Source organism: Jaculus jaculus, chromosome 14, assembly GCF_020740685.1.
Source record: "Jaculus jaculus isolate mJacJac1 chromosome 14, mJacJac1.mat.Y.cur, whole genome shotgun sequence".
NCBI classification, from domain to species: domain Eukaryota; kingdom Metazoa; phylum Chordata; class Mammalia; order Rodentia; family Dipodidae; genus Jaculus; species Jaculus jaculus.
In genome coordinates this window covers 62656652-62676686 of record NC_059115.1, presented here as the reverse complement: position 1 = coordinate 62676686, position 20035 = coordinate 62656652, and the positions used below count along the sequence as shown (strand labels likewise).

The window sequence follows — 20035 nt, the reverse complement described above, 5'->3', positions numbered from 1 at the left end:
ATCCCCTTCCACTGCCCTTCTTTGTCCTTCATCATGTGACCCCAATACTGAATCCCTTCTTCCCAGCTAGTCTCTGTTCTGTTTTGATGTCATTTTTTCCCCTCTTACTATACAGGCCTTGTGTAGGTAGCCACAGCTGCTGTGAGGACGTGAAAGGAAGTAAGTGGGTGTGAGAACGCCGGTGGTGACCGTGGCCCGCGGCAGCGGTGACCCATTGAGGGAAGGGCGGCGGTGGCAGGGGCTGCTGCAGGGGTTCCCGTTGGCGGTCTGAGGCGGGCCCAGCCGTTTGAAAGCAAGCGAAGGAAGAATCAGCTGCAAACTTAAAAGTTGGGGGTCATCAGTTTGATTCCAACCATGGGTTCCTCGGCATCCACTCCTGCTGGTTCAGTTCAGACCTCAAATGCTTCAGACCACCAGCCAGCGTCACGGCCTCCAGGATGTCCCATGCATGAAAGAAAAGCCAAGATGCCACCACCTAATCAGACTGTTTACAGGTCAGCCATGTGCATTGTCTTCTGTCAGAGAGGAGTCTTCCATTCCTAGAGCAGACTCTGAGAAGTGGGTTTACCCTTCCGAACAGATCTTTGGGGATGCTATGCTGTGAAAAGGGTGGAAGTGGAAGGATGATGATATTAGTCAGAAAGATATGTACAATATCATTAGAATTCATCAGAACAATGAGCAGGCTTGGAAAGAGATTTTGAAGTGGGAAGCGCTTCATGCTCGTGAGTGTCCTTGTGGTCCCTCACTGGTCTGATTTGGAGGGAAAGCAAAAGAGTATTCACCAAGGGCAAGGATTCGTTCGTGGATGGGGTATGAAGTTGCCTTTTGACAGGCGCGACTGGATCATCAACCGCTGTGGCACAGAAGTTAGGTATGTGATTGATTACTGCGATGGCGGCGAGGTCAACACAGACTACCAGTTCACCGTCCTGGATGTGCACCCTGCCTTCGAGTCATTCTCAGCAGTATGGGACAGAATGAAGGTGGCTTGGTGGCGCCGGACTTCTTATCCACTGTTTTGTTTGTGAGGAAAAAATACTATTTTTTCCTGACTAAAAAACACTATAAACTGTTTTCTCCAAACTAAATTGCACTCCTGGTGTCACAGTGGGTACTTCATAATCACACTTGATCCTTCATCTAGCAGGTGTTATGCTCCATTAACTTTGCAGTCACATTTTCCTTGCAGATCATTTTGTTTTATTCCCACGGGGCACAAGTAAGAAACAATCCCTCAGTTCGCCCTTTAAGCCTGAAGTATTGCCTATTGTTTCATTTAGAATAGTCTGAACAACATCTGAGAAAGAATTTGTGATAAAAGTTGCTTTTGTGCTTACTGTTTTCTCAGGAGTATTTAAAATTGAAAATCTGATGCCTTTATCTGGTTAAATATTTTGACGAAAGCTATCCATTATAAATAAGAAGCACTTACTCTTACTGGAAAGTGACTAGTATTTCTAAAGTCCCTACAGTCTACTAGTGATCCTGAACACAATGCATAGGTACATTCAGAAATGTACTCCACAAGATTAAAATGTCCTACCTCCAAATTCTCATTTATATGTATTTTTCAAACTTGATCTTTGTAGACTTTTGAGTTTCAACTCACCATAAGGATGTTATACATATGTTTTGGTGCATAAAACTTTCAAAAAAATTTTTTTAATTGCTGTTCTAATATGTAGCTGATCTGATCCAGAAAAGGTCCCATTGCCCCTACTGTTTGAAAATTTGTTTCAACTTTTGATTCCCATCCCATTTTATCCCTCACCAGAAGCTCCTTTCCCCCAACTTAATCCCAACCTTGAAAGCCCGATTCAAGTCAGTTCCAGTGGTGGTCTCTTTCTGTAGCAGGATTATATGTGAGTGTTAAAATTCACAAAAGCATTTTTCTCCCATGCAGAATTTTGCATTGATTTACTGTATAATTTTTTTCTTTTGTTTTAAGTAAGGTCTACTTTTATTGTTAAAATTGTTTCTTAAAATGGTTATTTTAATTATAGCAGTATGTTCCAAATAGCTTGTTTATTTTTTTAGATGTTGATAATATTAAATCCTTAATTTATCCTGAAAAAAAAATAAATAAAAATAAAAATCAGTTTCTGGTATTTAAGATGACCCTAACTAATTTGTGCATTTAAACAATGTTGGTACCAATGAGTCTAAAGTTTAACCTTAGCTGTTGGGGAAGTGAATATAAACCTGTGTTTATCACAGTTTTAGAATACACTCTGTTTGTATGGGTGCACACCTGTGTATGTTACGTTTTGTTTATGTGATTGAAGAGCTTTACATATTTCACTAGCTTCCAGCATCAAGCAGTACAAGATTTGCCAGTCACTCCAAATTTGCTAGCAGGTACCTGGTTCCTGTCTTTTAGCCTCCATTAAAAAAATTAAAAAACTGGGGCTGGGTGATGGCTCAGTAGTTAAAGGTGCCTGCTTGCAGAGCCTGTGGACTGAATCCCTTCTTTATAACTAGCCTCTCTTCTATTTTGGTGTCATCGTTTTCCCCTCAAGCAGGTCTTGTGTAGGTAGTGTCAGCTGCTGTGAAGTCATGAGTGCCATGGCCAATGTGTGTCTGGAAGATTGTTCTAAAGCACTCTAACCCTTTCTTTGGCTCTTACATTCTTTCCACCACCTTTTCTGCAATGGTCCCTGAGCCTTGGAACGTGTGACAAAGATATCTCAGTGCTGAACATTCCACTCACTTCTCAGCACTTTGATGAGTTTTGAGTCTTCCCAGTGTTCATTGTCTGAAAAGAGGAGCTTATTTATGCAAATGTAAATGTGGCAATATATAGACAAACATCAGTAGAAGACAGTGTGGTGGGCATAATATGTACATTTAGCCAGGCAAAAAATACTAGTTTCTATCCTGGGGCTTAAGAACCCCTACCCTAGCCATAGGCTTTATTTTTTTTTTTAACATTTTATTTATTTGAGAAAGAGGGTGCAGATAGAGAATGAACTCAACAGGACATCCAGCCACTGTAAATGAACTCCATATGCATACATACATCTGGCTTATGTGGGCATTGGGGAATCAAACCTGGGTTCTTAGGCTTCTTGATTAAGCTTTCAATAACAGATGGGAATTCTATGAAGCAGGCCCTAAGTCCAGTCAGAGCAGACATAACCATTGTACTAATGACATTCCTCCAAATAGGCTGCATAGCTCTTTCTGGCATCCTGACAGCTAGTCAGCAAGGGGGAGGCTTCCAGCTCAGCTCCAGCTTGATTTCTCAGTGACCTGAAGCCCAAGCATGTGCAATCTTCAGCAACAGGGTCCTACCATGTAGTTCTGGTGGTCAACCTAGAGCATTGGCAATAGCTTGTAATGCTTGGGGTCATCAGGCCTCCCTGACCAACAACTTGCTGGAAGGCATCGCACCACTGGACTTCTATTTTTTAATTGTATGTTAAGGTTAACTTTACTCATTTTTAGTATTAAAAACAAAAAATCTTCCATCATCATATTATAACTGCTAAATATAAATATATAAACCAAAGAAAAATTTTTTTGTTTATTATTTGAAAGCAACAGACAGACAGAAAGAGGTAGAGAGAGAGAATGGGTGTGCCAGGGCCTCCAGCCACTGCAAAGGAACTCCAGACGTGTGCGCCTCCTTGTGCATCTGGTTCACATGGGTCCTGGGGAATGAAGCCTCGAACCGGGATCCTTAAGCTACACAGGCAAGCGCTTAACCACTAAGCCATTTCTCCAGCCCCAAAGAAAATATATTGAAAGCAGCAAGAAGCACCAAGTTACTCATAAAGGCAGGCTCACTAGAATATTAACACATTTCTCAACACAAACTTCTTAAAAGATGAGTTTGGAATGATGTAGTTCAAGTTCTGAAAAGACAACTGCCAACTCAGACTACTGTATTCAGCAAAGGCATCTCTCATAATTGAAAAAGAACTTCCTGTGATAAAAACAATGAGGTGGGGCTGGAGAGAGAGATGGCTTAGTGGTCAAAGCCCTTGCCTATGAATCCTAAGGACCCTGGTTCATTTTCCTAGTGCCTACATAAGCCAGATGAACAAGGTGGTGCATGTGTTTGGAGTTCATTTGCAGTGGCTATAGACCTGCTGTACCCATTCTCTCGGTCTTTCTTCAAAAAAAAAAAAAGTTAAAAAACATACAGACTTGTGGCGTTTTTTTCTCTGTTGGTATGTGTGAAAGCAAGCCAGTTTCTTCTGCCATTATGGAATTTCACCTGGATCTGTAAGCTTCAATAAATATTCCTTCCTCCATAACTGTTCCTGGTCTGGATGTTCATCTCAGTGCCTTGGAAGTTGTTGTATTTTACACCATGTAAAGCACAGAGTGGCATATACATCTGGAGTTTGTTTGCAGTGGCAGGAGGCTCTGGCACACTCCTCTCTCTCTTTACAAATAAAAAAAGATCCTAAAAAATAATAATAATGAGGTGGTTTGAATCACATATCCCCCATAAACTCATGTGTTATAAATGCTAGGTCCCTAGCTGATAGCAATTTGGGAATTGGAGCTTTGTTGGAGGAGTGTATTATTGGGGGCATGTTTATGGTGGTTACAGCCAGCTTTCCCTTCTCAGTGTTTGGCACACTCTCCTGCTGCTGTTGTCTACCTAGTGTTGGCCAGGAGGTGATGTCACATTTTTCTTGGAGCTTCTGGAATTCACTACATAGTCTCAGAGTGGCCTTGAGCTTTCTCCAGTCTTCCTACCTCTGCCTCTTGAGTGCTGCAATTAAAGGTGTGTGCCACCACTCCTGGCTACAAGCTGCATTTGTGAAGTTAGCTACAACAGGAGTGAAGGAATTCATGACCATAAAACCAACTTTATAGTATCCTCTGGACTGAACAGAAGGAAAAGCACATACATGAGGCCACAGGAGAGAATAGACCATGCTTGACTAAGAGTTCATGCCAGAGAGGAATAGGAAAACACCAAGTAGTACAAAATCAATGAGAATGACAGGAATTAATACACACCTTTCAATAATAATTCTGAATATGAATGGTCTCAATTCCCTAATCAAAAAGACATGGCTAGCCAGAATGGATTAAAAGACAGGATTCTTGGGCTGCAGAAATAGCTCACTAATTAAAAGCACTTGCTTGCAAAGCATACTGGCCTAGGTTCATTGCCCCAGTATCCGCATAAAGCCAGATGCACGAAGTGGCACATGTGTTTGGAGTTCATTGAGTTCTTCTGGTCGTAGCCTCTGACGAACCCACCTCATCATAAAAGCAAAACATGACCTTAGAACAAAGGTAAAAAGTGGTCCCAGTAAGTAGGACTAGTACAAGCATTTGCTATTTGCATATATGACAAGATAGACTTCTAACCAACATTAGTCAAAGAGTTTAAAAAGGTCACTTGATACTAATCAGGAAACTCCAACCAGAGGGCATTACAATTCTAAACATCTATCCACTGAACATGGCTGCACACAGCTTCAGTAAAGAACAACTGGTACAAAGTCACCGAGTAACCCAAGCACAACAGTAGTAGTTAACTTCATGCCCAGTCTCGCCAACAGGTCATCTGTCAAAAGTAAATAGTAAAGAAGCATCTGGATTAAATGATATCTTAGATCAAATGGACTCCCTCACAGACATCTACAAAACATTACATCCATGCACTGCCGACTACTCAGATGCCCGCAGAAAATTGTGTAAAATAAACTATATTAGGGCACAAAGAAAATCTTACATAGGGAAATTGAAATCATGCCTTGTATTCTATTTGATCACAATGGTATGAAACCAAGGAAAGACGATAGAACCTACACACATGTATTCATGGAAATTAAACAATACGCTATTGAATTAACTATTGGGCCCGTGGAGAAACAAAGAAGAAAAATTTAAAATTTCTGGAGTGAAATGATAATGAAAATACAACATTTTAAAATGTAAGAGGGAAACTTACAGCTTTAAATGCCTAGATTTAAAAAAAAAAAAATAGAGAAGGGCTGGAGAGATGGCTTAGTGGCTAAAGTACTTGCCTACAAAGCCTAAGGACCCAGGTTTGATACCCCAGAACCCATGTAAAGCCACATGCACAAAGTGGTGACTATGTCTGGAATTCATTTGTAGTGGCTAGAGGCCCTGGTGTGCCCATTTTTCTCTCTACCTGCCTCTTTCTATCATAAATAAAATATTTTTTTTTAAATAGAGAACTCTCAAATAACTAAATACATGATAGTCTTTGTAAAAGAATGTCATACCAAACCAAAAAATCAGTAGATGGAAAGAAAGAATTAGGGCAGAAGTTAATGCAATAGAGATGAAAAAAAAATAATGCAAAGCATCAATGAAACAGAGTTGGTTCTTTGAAATGATAAGACCAACAAAAAAATAGCAAAACTAGCCGGGCGTGATGGCACATGTCTTTAATCCCAGCACTCAGGAGGCAGAGGTAGGAGGATCTCTGTGAGTTCAAGGTCACCCTGAGACTACATAGTGAATTCCAGGTCAGTCTGGGCTACAGTGAGACCCTACTTTGAAAAAAATTAAACAAGTGAAAAATAAAAAAGAAAATTACTGTCCTAATGTCCCTCATGAATATAGATACAAAACTTATCAATACTTGCAAGCAATAAAGGGAAAAGATAGTCCCAGTGAAGAGTTGATCAAGGAAGCCCTGAGACTCACGCATGCCCCCCCTCCAAGAAAAACCAAACAAACATAAAGACATGTCATTGCCACTTGTTCTTGGTCACCCACCAAAACTAAATAGTAAGTCTCAATTGCTGAAAACACCACGTGCATCAGTTTGCATGACACAGAGAAATCAAGCTGGAGTTGCGTTGGAAATTTCCTTCTTGCTGGCTAGCTTTCATAGTGTTTGAAGGTGCTACACAGGCTGTTGGTGAAGAAAAGTCATGAACAATCTTACCCGCTGGTGGATCCTCATGCTATGCCAGCCAGGGGCAACATGTACCCACTGGTATAATAGTGACGTGCCTTTTATGGGTGTGACCATTGCTGTCGGATTGGAGTTGAGACCCACTCCACAGGAGGGAATTCATGCCTGGTACAGAAATCCTAGCCAAAATCCTGTAGCTGGAGATATCATAGGTCCTAGGAGGGAAGCTACTGCTGTTGATTGGCTAAATGGTGCCCATCAAATTGCCCTCTAAATATGTGTTTATGTCCATAAATTAGTGCTCTGACCTCTGGTCAGAAATGCTGCTTTTTGCAGAAGACCGTGACTACTCAAATTGCTGAGAAGTGACTGAGTGTTCACTGCTAAATGAGGCTTTCTGCCATGCCCTCCAAGAAAGGGGAGGAAAGAGTCAAGTGTCCCATAATATGGAATGCACACGTCCCTCCTGGTCCATCTTCTCTGTCCCTAACCAACTACATTTATTTCTTTGTCTGCACATCTTTCTATTTTGCAGTATTCATAAACCATGTCTCAGGATCATTTCTCATTTGCTATTACCCAGTAGTGGGTGAAACGGTAGAAAAGATAACCTTATAGATGGGAAATTCTCCATCCACAATGCTGAGTCTTCTCATAACCCTGGCCCCACCCGGTCACTGTTCCTAACTTGACCAAGCAAATCCCGAGCACTGCATGAGTAAGCCCTGTCCTGCCCACCCTAGCCACCCACCCAGCTTTGCACCATGCCTTCTTCATACCCTTCCATGCTGTATCAGTTAAAGAGAGGCCCTTCTTCCTCAGAAAGGGATTATTTCTGGGCTGGAGAGATGGCTTAACAGTCATGGCATTTGTGTGCAAAGCCAAAAGACCTCAGTTCTATTCTCCAGGATTTATTTAAGCCAGATGCTCAAGGGGGGAACATGCATCTGGAGTTTGTTTGCAGTGTCTGGAGGCCCTGGCGTGCTCATTCTCTTTCTCTCTGTCTGCCTTTTCCCCTCCCTCAAATAAATAAAATTAAAAAAAGAAAAGGGGGCTATTTCTCTCTAATTCAGGTTTTGATCTGGTCTCACCACCATACCTCAGAGGTCATTATCCATCACCCTCTTTATGATAATTTGCTTGTTCTTCTAGTTCGTTCTCCCCAGCAAATATTTAGTAAACATTCACCATTTATATGGTGCCACACCCCTTCTACCTTCTTTCAGGGACAAATCCTGCCCTTCTTGGGAAGTGGCTCTTCCTGCATACCTGATGGGTTGCCTAGACCATCTGCTGTGCCCTTACAGAATTGAAGTCAAAATCCTTCATTGGGGGCTGGAGAGATGGCTTAGCGGTTAAGGCATTTACCTGCCAAAGCCAAAGGATCCCAGTTCTAGTCTCCATGATCCACATAAGCCAGATGCACAGGGGGCGCATGCATCTGGAGTTCGTCTGCAGTGGCTGGAGGCCCTGGCACGTCCATTCTCTCTCTCTCTCTCCCTCCCTCCCCCCCTCCCTCCCCCGCTCCCTCCCCCCTCCCTCCCCCCCTCCCTCCCTCCCTCCCTCCCTCCCTCCCTCCCTCCCTCCCTCCCTCCCTCCCTCCCTCTCTCTCTCTCTCTCTCTCTCTCTCTCTCTCTCTCTCCCTCTTTCTCAAATAAGTAAATAAAAAATATATATATATATTTTAAAAAACCCTTCATCACACTGGCAGTGATTTGAGGGTTGGGCCCCAAGATCATTCACAGGTGCCATGTCTTAACAGAGGGACTAAAGCTCTTCCTCTGAGAGAAAATGGTTGGACTGTTCCTTTAAACAGGTGTGAGAAGAGCCCAGCACACCAACAGCCAGAATCAAGGAGGGAAAGAGGTGGAGCCTATCTGGAACAGAGACTAGAAATTCCAAGGCCAAGGAAGAGAAGAGGAGGAGAGAACAGGGCTAGGGGGAGATGAAGGAAGGTTATTTTCAAAACAGGAAATACTCCTTTATTGGGAAGTGTCTGCGTTATTGTCTCACCCTTCCTTGAGTCTGTCTTTCACAGAGAAGGGCCATTTTGCCTCTGCATTGCTGTGGTATGGCACAAAGCACCCTCACATGAGTGAGCCAGAGCGAGAGGTCTTGACTCTCGGGTGGACCACCCGCAGCACAGCCCCGGAAATTGATCGAAATTGTGGAACGAGCTTTGAGGTTCCAGAAAACATGTGAATGAGGTTCAGGTTAACGTTACTGTTTTCACTAAAAGTTTAGAAAGGAGGCTTCCTGTGATATATGCCCAGGAAGGCAGATGGCAATCCACAGATGGCTCTAATCCACTTCCCAAAGTACGACTTGCCAAGCAATGTGCTATTTGAGTATCCTTCAAGCAAAGCAATTGCTATATCTTACTGAAGTAAAGACTTACTGGTTTCTAAATTAAACAGTCATGATCTAGAACTTGCCAGTTGCCAGGGTTTCACCGAAGAGTGTCAGATGAGGCGTGTGGCAGCCACTGGATGCTGTAAAATTCCCATAGTTCCTGACATGCGGAAAGGTTAGAATTTCCATAATTCTCAGACTCATCGAACCATTTTATCTGCACCGTCACTGCTCACCTGAACGGGTCATGCTTTGAGCAGCTATCTGTTCTTGAAATTATAACCTTAACAGTATCTTACTTGCGTAGATCATTTTGTCTTGGGTAAGTATGTTTTGTGAATGTGTAATTGCTGCAGTGTTACCGTTTTTACTTTGGTCTTCTCCTGTTTCTTTTGTTTGTTTGTTTTTTTGAGGTAGGGTCTCACTCTGGTCCAGGCTGACCTGGAATGAACTATGGAGTCTCAGGGTGGCCTCAAACTCACGGTGATCTTCCTACCTCTGCCTCCCGAGTGCTGGGATTAAAGGCATGCGCCACCACACCCAGCTTCCTCCTGTTTCTTATCACCAGGTTCCTCTCTTCTGTAGAAGATGGGAGCTGCTTGGGTAGGTAGACTTCAGTACCTGTTGTCCTGACTAAGGTGGTGGTCCAAACAACTTAAAGACCACTGAGCTTGGGCATTGCAGTCATGCCTTTTGTGGTGGTTTGAATGCACATATATGATCCCCATAGCTATATCCCCAGCCCTGGCTCCTTACTTTTCTTGAACTTGTTATTGACGATCTTCATACATACACACAACATGCCGTGATCATAATTCCCTCCCTTTGCCCCCTCCACGGAATCCCGTCTTTTTCAGCCAGTCTTTCTTATATTGTGATATCATCCTTCTCCCCCTCCCGTTATGCAGATCTTGCGTAGGTAGCAGCAGCCACTGTGAAAACATCAAGTGCCACGGCCACTTTGTGTCCGGAAGACAGTATTCTGAAGCACTCCTCTCCCTCCTTTGGTTCTTACATTCCTTCTGCCACCTTCTCTGCAATGGTCCCTGAGCCTTGGATGATTGATAAGAGATGTCTCAGTTAGTGCTGAGCACTCCACTGCTTCTCAGCACTGTGATAAATGTTAGGTCTCCCCGGGGGTCACCGTCGTCTGAAAAAAGAAGCTTCTGTAACCAAAAGTGAGAGTAGCATTAATATGTGGGCCTAAACATAAGTATTTGGAGGCCAGTTTGGTGGGCATAATATATCCAGTTAGCCAAACAACAGTATTAGTTTCGGCCTTAGGGCTTATGTCTGCCCCATCATAGACTTTTGATTGGGTTTTCAGTACCAGGTATGAAGTCCCGTGCTTGGAGTGTGGCTCCTCAGTTTTTAATGGGACTGTGAGAATTGGTGTAAAGTTCTGGTGTTAAGAATTGCTATGGCCGGCCGTGGTGGTGCACACCTTTAATCCCAGCACTTGGGAAAGAGGTACGAGGATCGCCATGAGTTCAAGGCCATCCTGAGATTACATAGTGAATTCCAGGTCAGCCTGAGCTTGAATGAGACCCTACCTTAAAAAAAAAAAAAAAAAAAAGAATTGCTGTAAAGTTCTTGTGTGAAGTGCTTCTCATGTTAGTAACTATCAAGCAAATGAGAACTATGGATGCTATTTAAAGTTGGAGAATGCTTTGTTAACAAGATGACTTCATAGAGGACATTTCAATGTTACTTCCTTTTCCTTGTGATGACAATAATTAAGAATTCCAGAGTAATCTAATGCTATACTTGGTCCTAATCCATGAGAGCCACCAATGTTCTAGTGAGCCCTGGCTAGGAAATAACATCCTTTTAGAAGACATAAGATTTTTGTGGAAAATAAAGGTGATGCATGTGTACAAAGTTTGTTGGTGGCACTGTATAAAAATGAAGATGGAGGGCTGGAGAGACGGCTTAGCCAAAGGACTCATGTTTGATTCCCCAGGACCCACGTAAGCCAGATGCACATGGTGGCACATGTGTCTGGAGTTCATTTGCAGTGGCTGGAGGCTCTGGCGCACCCCTTCTCTCTCTGCCCCCTCGGTCTCTTTCCTTCTCTCAAATAAACAAACGAACAAATAAATAAATAAATAAAATGAAGATGGAGATGAGTACAATGAAAGAGAAGAGCCAGTGTTACAGACCTTTACTGTTTGGGGCTCACGATTCTCTGGCATTCCCCTGCCTTGTCCCCACCCCAGTCCTCTTCTCTCACTGCTCTGTCCCTCTGGCACACCACTGTAAGAACTGTCACCACAGTAGACACACTCTGCTTTACACCCCGAAGGGTAACAAGAATATGGCCAGCAGCGACATTTGCCTACATAGCGACCAGTTGGAATCTATTGTCTGTGTGTTTAAAGGCGTTTGTGCATGCCAGCTAGGCAGTTCAACAAGCTCTTAATGGGACAGGATAGTTCTGGACACTGGACATGAGTTGGACCAAGACAGACAAAAAGTTCATGAGCTCCTGTGAGTTAATATTATGACGAACAGGCTTTTGAAATTGTCAGGCACTCAAAGCTTGGAGAAAACACAAGAGTCCTATCACTTAGTCTAACAGTTCTTGACACCTGGCTAAGCTGGTTAGCTCTGTAACTCACATTCCCAAACTTCGTGAAAAGAACAGCGAAGGTACTTTAATTTTAGCTTACATAACTCCTTTCTCTGGTTTGCAATTTTTAAAAGAATCAGAACAAAGCCCTTGATTTTCCCAGTCTTGGCATGAGGAGAATAGTTTTCATTCTGCTCAGCAGCTCAACCTTTCATGAGGCCCAAGGGGCGCCCATGCCTACTCACTGGCTCTGCACTGAGCGACTCTAGAACGTTCGATCAGCATACATCACTCAGCTGTATGGTGGATTTGAGGCATAAAATAATTTGTTCCCCAACAATCCTGACCCTAGGACTTACAAACATAGGCAAAAACGTGTGTCTATGTGTCTGTAAGTGCATTCCTTCACTACAGAAAGCACGATCTTAGCTCAAACATGGATGAGTTCAGTCCTTGTAGGCCATGCCTCCATTTTGTTCCTTAGTAATTTGAAATTTACTATTTCTCCTGTTCCCAGTTCCTCTCCTCTGTATACAAGATTGTCTTTTCCTGGGCTGGAGAGATGGCTTAGCGGTTAAGCGCTTGCCTGTGAAGCCTAAGGACCCCGGTTCGAGGTTCGGTTCCCCAGGTCCCACGTTAGCCAGATGCACAAGGGGGCGCACGCGTCTGGAGTTCGTTTGCAGAGGCTGGAAGCCCTGGCGCGCCCATTCTCTCTCTCTCCCTCTATCTGTCTTTCTCTCTGTGTCTGTCGCTCTCAATTAAATAAATAAATAAATTTAAAAAAAAAAAAGATTGTCTTTTCCACAGCTGCACTGCCTTAAGGCCTGCCATCGCTGTCTTGAGCAGACCCACCCTTGGGTCCCCTTTTCTCTTGCATGTCTGGAGTAGAAAGACTTCTATCCCTCACAGTTTGCAGGGCCACATCCATTTCCTTCCTCTGGGCTACAGGCACTTCTTTGAAGGATAAAATTACCCTGCTATTGAAATAGTTTGATGAAGATTAAATCTCGTGACAGGGAGATGGCTCAGCAGGTAAGGCACGTGCTTGCAAAACCTGACAGCCTGGGTCTGATTCCCCATTACCAGCCAGATACACAAAAGGGTGCATGCGGGCTGGAGAGATGGCTTAGCGGTTAAGTGCTTGCCTGTGAAGCCTCAGGACCCCGGTTCAAGGCTCGATTCCCCTGGACCCACATTAGCCAGATGCACAAGGGGGTGCATGAGTCTGGAGTTCATTTGCAGTGGCTGGAGGCCCTGGCACGCCCAATCTCTCTCTCTGCCTCTTTCTCTCTGTCACTCTCAAATAAATAAATAAAAATAAAAATAAAAACAAAAAAAAATTAAAAAGACAAGGTGCATGCATCTGCAGTTTGTTTCCAGTAGTAAGAGGCCTTAATACACTCATATTCTCTCTCTCTTTGCAAATAAATTAAAAAAAAATACATATATTTTAAAATAAGACATCAGAGTTGGAAAGAAAAGACATTTACTGGACTCTACAAGGGCTGGCCCAGGAGTTCATTTTCTTCTATTTTTGGATTTGGGGAAAGATGGTATAATTCTCAGGCTTCCAAGATACAGAAGATAGTGTTGCAAAGGGGAAATGTCATAGCTGTTTGTCCCAGAGCCTGCTCTCAGTACCTGTGGAGGTCTCCTCAGTCCATCCCCTCAGTATCTGTTGATGCCAAAGAGACGAATGCCAAGGAATTGGAGTAACTTAGGTAGCAGTACCCTGAGCAGTGAGGCAGTGTTGCTGAGGAGATGAACAGCTCAGTACTTGGTATAGAAGCTGGGTAGGAGGTAAAGGACAATAGGAGAGATGCTAGGACCTTGTGGGAAGTAAACTGGAACTCTTGGTAAACTGGAGCCTATAGTCCATCTGTTCCCAATGTGTCAAAAGCTGAGCATTGGGCTGGAAAGATGGCTTAGCGGTTAAGGTGTTTGCCTGCAAAGCCAAAGGACCCAGGTTCAATTCCTCAGGACCCACGTAAGCCAGATGCACAAGGTGGCACATGTGTCTGGAGTTCGTTTGCAGTGGCTGGAGGGCCTGGTGTGCCCATTCTCTCTCTCTCTCCCCCAGCCCCTTTCTCAAATAAATAACTTTTTTTTTTTTTAAAGCCAAGCCTTTCCTTGGTCAGGGGTCTCAAAGGGTGTCCCTTTCACTGTATTTAGGAAGACATACATTGCCTGGACCTCTTGCCCCTCACTACAAATGAACTTCAGCTGCATGCATCACGTTATGCATCTGGTTTCACATGAGTACTGGGGAATCAAACCCAGGCTGGCAAGCTTTGCAAGCAAGTGCCTTTAACCACGGAACCATCTCCCAGCCCCACAAAGTAGTTCTTTAGCTCAAGAAACAAGTTATGGAGGACCAACAAGTTCCATTGATCAGGGACCAGACCACAGGAGTGCTGAAGAAGGGGTGCGGAGTAGAGCCGCGTGCAGCAGAACTATCAAGAGGACATGAGCCAGCCAGATGCCCCGCTACCCACCCCTGAGCATTGGGGTTTACCTCCCCATGTGCCAGCCCAGCATTCGTCCTGCCACAGAGAGGGGTCAGGCCGGAGTCCAACTCAGTTTCCTCCACACCCTTGATTGCTCGTTTCCCAGCTGTCTTCTTGAAAAGTTCAAATCCCCCGAACTCTTGGGAATGAAAGAATTTCCTTATCCCGTAGAAAGGCAAAACTTTAAAAGGCAAAAGGACATTGAGTGTAGTGGCTCAAGCCTGTCATCCTAGGACTTAGGAGGCTGAGGCAGGAAGATTACTATGAATTAGAGGCCAGCCTGGGCTACATAGATCATGTCTTTGAAAAAAAAAGCAGCAAGAGGAGCCTTACTTATAAAGACATGCTAGCTTTTCCTATGATCTTTAGACTTCAATTGTTACATGAAGTAGCTTGCCTTGGGACACCCACTTGAAGGATCAGGGGAAACAAGTGTCTTAGTACACTTTCTTGAAGTTAACAAGGAATCATAAAGAGGTTCACACACCCAGAGTTCCACAAGAGACATGCAATCAGTCACGGGACTAGTGAAGGCAGGAAAGAGTAAAGGTACCTCTATTCCCCATCTTTTATTCTGGGGCTTGTCCAGCCTGCCTCTCACTCTCTTGGCATTTCACTAGCCAGCAAAGTCATTACTTCTCTGATGCTTAGGGCACCATAAGAACTTACCCATAGTTTCTGAATTGGGCTGGGAAGGAAGCTGAGCTCAGCTCCTTGAGAGACAGAGCCCTTGCCCTTCTAGGAGTGGCTGTTGGTCTTGGTTCTTTTTTATAAACATTTTATTTATTTATTGGAGAGAGAGAATGGGTGCACCAAGGCCTCTAGCCACTGCAAACAAACTTCAGATGCATGCTCCCCCTTGTGCATCTGACTTACGTGGGTACTGGGGGAATCGAACCTGGGTCCTTAGGCTTTGCAGGCAAATGCCGTAACCATCAAGCCATGGCATGGCTCTTTAGAATTCTAGCTATGAAGCCTGCTTACCTGCTCTAAAGTTCCCAGATGCTAGCATCTAGCTGGCCCAGGCTTTCCCCAGCATCCCACTTTGCACAGAGGTTTCTGTCAAGGCTCTTTCCAGTGATCCCCTTCTGGTGGTGGTTAGCTCCCCGCCTCCCCACCAACCTCTCTAACGTTTACCGGTTTCCCTCTGTAACCCTTTCCACGTCCCATGCATCGCCACCTGCCAGCTTCAGAGCCACCCAGTTTGTACTTTTTATTTCCAGGTAGAGTCTCATGCTAGCCCAAGGTGACCTGACACTCAAGCTGGCCTTGGACTCACAGCTATCTTCCTATCTCTTCTGGGATTAAAGGCATGTGCCACCACACCTGGCTCGGTTCGTGTTCTTGACTACAAAGCTTTGCATGTACACACAGATTTGGGATTGTCCTAATTTTCAGATGGGACACATTGATGCGTGTTATCACACATCGCTTGTGTTAGCTTGAGAAGACCACAGGTGTCAGCTCACTTACAGAGTATTAATACTATATGTGTAGAAATACTCATAGATTTCCCTCCTTCCTTCCTTCCTTCCTTCCTTCCTTCCTTCCTTCCTTCCTTCCTTCCTTCCTTCCTTCCTTCCCTCCCTCCCTCCCTCCCTCCCTCCCTCCCTCCGTCCTTTCTTTCTTTCTTTCTTTCTTTCTTTCTTTCTTTCTTTCTTTCTTTCTTTCTTTCTTTTTTTTGTTTGTTTTTTCAAGGTAGGGTCTCACTCTAGCCCAGGCTGACCTGGAATTCACTATGTATTCTCAAACTCATGGCAATCCTCCTACCTCTGCCTCTCAAGTGCTGGGATTAAAGGCATGTGCCACCATACCCGGCCCTCATAGATTTTATTTCTTTTTATTGTTTAAATTTTTTTGTTCATTTTTATTTATTTATTTGAGAGCAACAGACAGAGAAAGAGGCAGAGAGAGAGAAAGAGATTGGGCGCTACAGGGCCTCCATCCATTGCAAACGAACTCCAGATGTGTGCGCTCCCTTGTGCATCTGGCTAATGTGGGTCCTGGGGAATCAAGCCTCGAACCGGGGTCCTTAGGCTTCACAGGCAAGTGCTTAACCACTAAGCCATTTCTCCAGCCCTCATAGATTTTATTTCTGTTGGCATTTTTGACTTTTATACAATTACTTCAACAAAATGAGACTATTTATAGGATAATATGATTTAGACTAATTATATTTTGACCCCCACAATTTTTTTAAATCTCCAAGTTCTTCTTTAAAAATTCTATTTATTTATTTATTTTTGTTTTTTGAGGTAGGGTCTCATTCTGGTCCAAGCTGACCTGTAACTCACAATGTAGTGTCAGGGTGGCCTCGGACTCAAGGTGATCCTCCTACCTCTGCCTCCCAAGTGCTGGGATTAAAGGTGTGTGCCACCATGCCTGGCTAAAGTTTTATTTATTCGAGAGAGTGAGTGTGGGCATGCCAGGACCTCTAGCCACTGCAAACAAACTCCAGACACATGCAGTACTTTGTGCTTTCATTATGGGCTTGGTGGCTCATGTCTGTGATCCCAGTACTCAGAGGGTAGAAGTGGGAGGGTGGCCAGTTCAAGGTCAACCGGGATGATATAGCAAGACCTTATCTGAGGAGTGGGGAAAGAATACCTTTAAGAATGACAGGAATCATGGGATTTTTTTATAATCATGGAAAATGTTAATAAAAATTTAAAAAATAAAATAAAATAAAAGAATGACAGGAATCTCTCTTTTCTCTCTCTCTCACTCTCTGTTTATTTTGGTACTATTTACCCAACCCTGTTTTATGTCTATATTTATTATATGATTTCTGATGAATTACTAGAATCCATCTAATCATTAGTAGCAGGAAGAATATTAATGACTTAACCAAACAACAACCAGCCAGTTGATTTATGTGTGCAAATAAAGCCCAAATGACATATGAATGCAATCCTAATTAAGGATAATTAGCTGGAAATTTAAGGTTTTTTAAAAATATATACATATTATTTATTTATTTATGAGAGAGAAAGAGGTAGAGAGAAAGAATGGGCACGCCAGGGCCTCCAGCCACTGCAAAGGAACTAACTCCAGGTGCGTGTGCCCCCTTGTGCACCTGGCTTGGAGAATTGAACCAGGGTCCTTTGGCATTGCAGGTAAACACCTTAACTGCTAAGACATCTCTCCAGCCCTGGAAATTTAAGGTTTTAAAAAACATTTATTGAGTTATTTGAAAGAGAGAATGGGCACAGCAGGGCTTCTAGCCACTGCAGATAAATTCCAGACACATGTGCCACCTTGTGCACCTGGCTTTATGTGGGTACTGGGGAATTAAATCTGGGTCCTTTGGCTTTGCTGGCAAATAGCTTAACCACTAAGCTATCTCTTCAGCCCAAATTTCAGGTTTGAAGTTATGCTAACTTTGCTAATATGGGCAGTGTGGTAGTTTGGATCTGATATCCTCCATGAACTCATGTGTTTTGAATGCTTGGTCCCCAGCTAGTGGCAATTTGGGAGGGGGTGTCTTACTGGAGGAGGTGTGTTCCTATGGGTGGGCTTTGGAGTGGTAAAGCCAGTTCTCCCTTGTCAGAGTTCAGCTTACGCTCCTGCTACTGTTTTCCATGTGCTATGATGGGAGGAACCGGTCAGCCTCTGCTCGACCATCTTTTCCTGCCATCGAGAAGCTTCCCTTTGAGACTGTAATTCAAAATAAACTGTTTCCTCCCTTAAGCGGCTTTTGTTTGGATGTTTTGTCTCAGCAAAGCAAAGGTAATTATAACAGGCAGCTACTTGATATTCTACAAGAGAAAGGAAAAGCAAAGAGCAAGGATATATGGATCCAATACGTTCTATGCCCTCTCCACAGTTACTGGATTCATGATAGTAAAAAAAATAATAATAATAAAAAAATAAAATTAAAAAAAATTATAAAACCAGGCATGGTGGCACATGCCTTTAATCCCAGAACTCCGGAGGCAGAGGTAGGAGGATCGCCATGAGTTCAAGGCCACCCCGAGACTACATAGTGAATTCCAGGTCAGCCTGAGCCAGAGTAAGACCCTACCTCGAGAAATTGAAAAACCAAAAAACTAAAAAATAAAAAGCAATGATACTAAAGGAACTATGTAGGTTCAGTAGTCTTATTTATTTTTATAAACATGCAAACTAAATGTTACTTCTATTTTATAGTTGACACACATGCAGCTTGGGATTAAAGAACCTGCCTATAGCAGACAGCTTCAGGTTTGCTGAGATAAACTTCCAGACCAGGTACAGTTATGGAAGAAGGGATTTATTGAGGCTTACAGATCCAGGGGAAGTTCCATAATGGCAGAAGCTGGCCTGCCTTCACAGGCCCAAGCAGAGAGAGAGAGAGAGAAAGAGAGAGAAGTACAAGCCTAAAGGCCAAAAGCAAAAAGCCACACAGCACACTTCAGGAACTCCAGCTAGGCACACTTTGCATATCTTTAGATTGAAATCTGAAACCCACCACCACACCTTCAGATCACCTAGTGACATTACCTCCAGCCAGGTAGCCAGCAGATGAAAACTACAAACAATAAAGAACTGAATATAAGAGTGAGACCCTACCTCCAAAAAAAAAAAAAGAACTGAATATATTGGGGGCCATCTATTCAAACCACCACACTGCCCAAAGCCCCAGTGATTGTGAACCATGAAATCGAAGCTGGTGTTCTCCAAAGGCTGGATGGTTAGCCTCTACAGCTATGTTATTAAAACCTTACTGTGTGTGTGGGGGGGGCGGGGGAGCTGGAGAGATGGCTTAGAGGTTAAGTGCTTGCCTGTGAAGCCTGAGGATTCAGGTTCGAGGCTCAATTCCCCAGGATCCACATAAGCCAGAAGCACAAGGGGGCACATGCATCTGGAGTTCATTTGCAATGGCTGGAGGCCCTGGAGTGCCCATTCTCTCCCTCTCTCTCTCTGTTGCTCTCAAATAAATAAAAATAATTAAAAATAAAAGAGATCCTCCTACTTAAAAAAAAAAAGAAAAAGAAAAGAAAAGAAAAGAAAAACCTTACTGTCAGGCTGGAGGGATGGCTTAGCGGTTAAGGCGTTTGCCTGCAAAGTCGAAGGACTCAGGTTCAATACCCCAGGACCCACGTTAGCCAGATGCACAAGGGGGCGCACGCATCTGGAGTTCGTTTACAGTGGCTGGAGGCCCTGGTGCGCCCATTCTTTCACTCTCTCTGTCAAAAAATAAATAAATAAAATATATTTTTTTAAAAAAACCCTTCCTGTCTTTGGGAATTCCTTGCAACAGACAGCATGCAGCAACGACAGTCGTTCACTGTTGTATGGAGCACAGAGTGCTTTCACACACGCTGTTCGGTTGCATTCTCCTCTGCACGAGCCCTTTCAGGACGACTACAAACCAGGGGGGCCTCCGTGCCCTTCTCCGGCTGTCTCGCCTACCTGCCGAGTCACGCTGCAGTTCTCGGTGCCTGCCTGGTGCATCGCGTCCAACACTCGAAGAGGCAGCGGACACGAGGGCAATCTGGTCCATTCCTTTATGCAATGAATGTTGAGAATCCGGTTTTTTTTTTTTTATTCTTAAAAAAAATCTGCACTCACTCTCAAATAAATAAATAAAAAATTTAAAAAAAAATCTGCACTCTTTTCAAACCAAACAGAAACAATATCTCAGAGGGAAACAATTCAAGATAAGAGCAGTTGTTAGCTCCTCAGTAATCTTTTAATCATAGAAATGTCCATTCTCACAGCCGGTCTGCGGTCGCCGGCGAGGCGGTCGCAGGCAGC

General features: G+C 43.7%; 2 pseudogenes; one reads left to right on the top strand and one right to left on the bottom strand.

Annotated features, from left to right (window-relative positions):
• The first annotated feature begins 35 nt into the window (after positions 1-35).
• LOC101605088 lies at positions 36-1827 on the top strand (annotated as a pseudogene).
• Positions 1828-13457: 11630 nt separating this feature from the next.
• On the bottom strand, positions 13458-19781 carry LOC101604806 (annotated as a pseudogene).
• Between the last annotated feature and the right edge of the window lie 254 nt (positions 19782-20035).